The sequence below is a fragment of the Delphinapterus leucas genome, chromosome 1, assembly GCF_059928025.1.
Source record: "Delphinapterus leucas isolate spDelLeu-1000000601 "Yukka" chromosome 1, BTC_Dleu_Yukka2, whole genome shotgun sequence".
In the NCBI taxonomy this organism is placed as follows: Eukaryota; Metazoa; Chordata; class Mammalia; order Artiodactyla; family Monodontidae; genus Delphinapterus; species Delphinapterus leucas.
Window position 1 is genome coordinate 129,661,968 of NC_143129.1, and position 4,018 is coordinate 129,665,985.

The 4,018-nt window shown below is 35.8% G+C and overlaps 1 pseudogene; it reads right to left on the reverse strand.

Annotated features, from left to right (window-relative positions):
* Positions 1 to 838: 838 nt before the first annotated feature.
* On the reverse strand, positions 839 to 2,348 carry LOC149750728 (KANTR integral membrane protein pseudogene; annotated as a pseudogene).
* Between the last annotated feature and the right edge of the window lie 1,670 nt (positions 2,349 to 4,018).

Here is a 4,018-nt window from a genome sequence, read left to right on the forward strand (position 1 = left end):
ACCCAAGTCCAGGAAGTGCAGTAAGTCCCATACAGGATAAAACCAAGGAGAAACACACCAAGACACATGGTAATAAAATTGGCAAACATTAAAGACAAAAAAAATTATTGAAAGCAGCAAGGGAAAAATGACAAATAACATACAAGGGAACTCCCATAAGGTTAACAGCTGATTTCTCAGGAGAAACTCTACAAGCCAGAAGGGAGTGGCATGACATACTTAAAGTGATGAAAGGGAAGAACCTACAACCAAGATTACTCTACCTGGAAAGGATCTCATTCAGATTCGATGGAGAAATCAAAAGCTTTACAGATAAGCAAAAGCTAAGAGAATTCAGCACCACCGCCTCAGCTCTACAACAAATGCTAAATGAACTTCTCTAAGTGGGAAACACAAGAGAAGAAAAGGACCTAAAAAAACAAGCCCAAATCAAGTAAGAAAATGGTCATAGGAACGTACATATCAATAATTACCTAAAACGTGAATGGATTAAATGCTCCAACCAAAAGACACAGGCTTGCTAAATGTATACAAAAACAAGACCCATATATATGCTGTCTACAAGAGACCCACTTCAGACCTAAGGACACATACAGACTGAAAGTGAGGGGATGGAAAAAGATATTCCATGCAAATGGAAATCAAAAGAAAGCTGGAGTAGCAATACTCATATCAGATAAAATAGACTTTAAAATAAAGAATTTTACAAGAGACAAGGAAGGACACTACATAATGATCAAGGGATCAATCCAAGAAGAAGATATAACAATTATAAATATATATGCACCCAACATAGGAGCACCTCAATACATAAGGCAACTGCTAACAGCTCTAAAAGAGGAACTTGACAATAACACAATAATAGTGGGGAACTTTAACACCTCACTTAAACCAATGGACAGATCATCCAAAATGAAAATAAATAAGGAAACAGAAGCTTTAAATGACACAATAGACCAGACAGATTTAACTGATATTTATAGGACATTCCATCCAAAAACAGCAGATTACACTTTCTTCTCAAGTGCGCAATGAACATTCTCCAGGATAGGTCACATCTTGGGTCACAAATCAAGCCTCAGTAAATTTAAGAAAATTAAAATCATATCTAGCATCTTTTCAGACCACAACGCTATGAGATTAGAAATCAATTATGGGTAAGAAACATAAAAAATACAAACACATGGAGGCTAAACACTACGTTACTAAACAACCAAGAGATCACTGAAGAAATCAAAGAGGAAATCAAAAAATACCTAGAGACAAATGACAATGAAAACACAATGATCCAAAACCTATGGGATACAGCAAAAGCAGTTCTAAGAGGGAAGTTTATAGCTATGCAAGCCTACCTCAAGAAAAAAGAAAAATCTCAAATAAACAACCTTACGTTACACCTAAAGGAGCTAGAGAAAGAAGAACAAACAAAACCCAAAGTTAGCAGAAGGAAAGAAATCATAAAGATCAGAGCAGAAATAAATGAAATAGAAAGAAAGAAAACAATAGCACAGATCAATAAAACTAAAAGCTGGTTATTTGAGAAGATAAACAAAATTGATAAACCATTAGCAAGACTCATAAAGAATAAGAGGGAGAAGGCTGCAATAAATAATATTAGAAACGCAAAAGGAGAAGTTCCAACAGATGCCACAGAAATACAAAGCATCCTAAGAGACTACTCTAAGCAACTCTATGCCTATAAAATGGACAACCTGGAAGAAATGGACACATTCTTAGAAAGGTATAACCTTCCAAGACTGAACCAGGAAGAAATAGAAAATATGAACAGACCAATCGCAAGTAATTAAATTGAAACTGTGATTTAAAATCTTCCAACAAACAGAAGTCCAGGACCAGATGGCTTCACAGGTGAATTGTATCTAATATTTAGAGAAGAGCTAACACCTATCCTTCTCAAAATCGTCCAAAAAATTGCAGAGGAAGGAACACTCCCAAACTCATTCTATGAGGCCACCATCACCCTGATACCAAAACCAAACAAAGATGTCACAAAAAAACCCAAAACTACAGGCCAATATCACTGATGAATATAGATGCAAAAGTCCTGAACAAAATACTAGCAAACAGAATCCAACAACACACTAAAAGGATCATACACCATGATCAAGTGGGATTTATCCTAGGGATGCAAGGATTCTTCAATATACACAAATCAATGTGATACACCATATTAACAAATTGAAGAATAAAAACCATATGATCATCTCAATAGGTGCAGAAAAAGCTTTTGAGAAAATTCAACACCGATTTATAATACAAACTCTCCAGAAAGTGGGCATAGAGGGAACCTACCTCAGCTTAATAAAGACCATATATGACAAACCCACAGCCAACGTCATTCTCAATGGTGAAAAACTTAAGGCATTTCCTCTAAGATCAGGAACAAGACAAAGATGTCCACTCTCACCACTATTATTCAACATAGTTTTGGAAGTCCTAGCCATGGCAATCAGAGAAGAAAAAGAAATAAAAGGAATACAAATTGGGAAAGAAGAAAAACTGTCACTGTTTGCAGATGACATGATACTCTACAAAGAGAGTCCTAAAGATACCACCAGAAAACTACTAGAGGTAATCAATGAATTTGGTAAAGTTGCAGGATACAAAATTAATGCACAGAAATCTCTTGCATTCCTATACAATAATGATGACAAATCTGAAAGAGAAATTAAGGAAACACTCCCATTTACCATTGCAACAAAAAGAATAAAATATCTAGGAATAAACCTACCTAGGGAGACAAAGACCTGTATGCCGAAAATTATAAGACACTGTTGAAAACAATTAAAGATGATACCAACAGATGGAGAGATATACCATGTTCTTGGATTGGAAGAATCAACATTGTGAAAATGACTATACTACCCAAAGCAATCTACAGATGCAATGCTATCCTTATCAAATTACCAATGGCACTTTTTACAGAACTAAAACCAAAAATCTTAAAACTTGTGTGGAGACACAAAAGACCCCAAATGGCCAAAGTAGTCTTGAGGGAAAAAAAACGGAGCTGGAGGAATCAGACGCCCTGACTTCAGATTATACTACAAAGCTACAGTAATCAAGACAATATGATACTGGCACAAAAACAGAAACATAGATCAATGGAACAAGATAGAAAGCACAGAGGTAAGCCCACGCACCTATGGTCAACTAATCTATGACAAAGGAGGCAAGGATATACAATGGATAAAAGACAGTCTCTTCAATAAGTGGTGCTGGGAAAACTGGACAGCTACATGTAAAAGAATGAAATTAGAACACTCTTATCACCATACACAAAAATAAACTCAAAATGGATTCGAGACCTAAATGTAAGACTGGACACTGTAAAACTCTTAGAGGAAAACATAGGAAGAACACTCTTTGACATAAATCACAGCAAGATCTTTTTTGATACACCTCCTAGAGTAATGGAAATAAAAACAAAAATAAACAAATGCGACCTAATGAAACTTAAAACCTTTTGCACAGCAAAGGAAACCATAAACAAGACGAAAAGACAGCCCTCAGAATGGGAGAAAATATTTACAAATGAATCAACAGACAAAAGATTAATCTCCAAAATATATAAACAGCTCAATATTTAAAAACCCAATCCAAAAATGGACAGAAGACCTAAACAGACATTTCTCCAAAGAAGACATACAGATGGCCAAGAAGCACATGAAAAGCTGCTCAACATCACTAATTATTAGAGAAATGCAAATCAAAACTACAATGAGGTATCACCTCACACCAGTTAGAATGGGCATCATCAGAAAATTTGCAAACAACAAATGCTGAAGAGGGTGTGGAGAAAAGGGAACCCTCTTGCACTGTCGGTGGGAATGTAAACTGATACAGCCACTTTGGAGAACAGTATGGAGGTTCCTTAAAAAACTAAAAATAGAATTGCAATATAATCCAGCAATCCCACTACTGGGCATATACCCAGGGAAAACCACAATTCAAAAAGCCACATGCACCTCAATGTTCATTGCAGCACTATTTACAA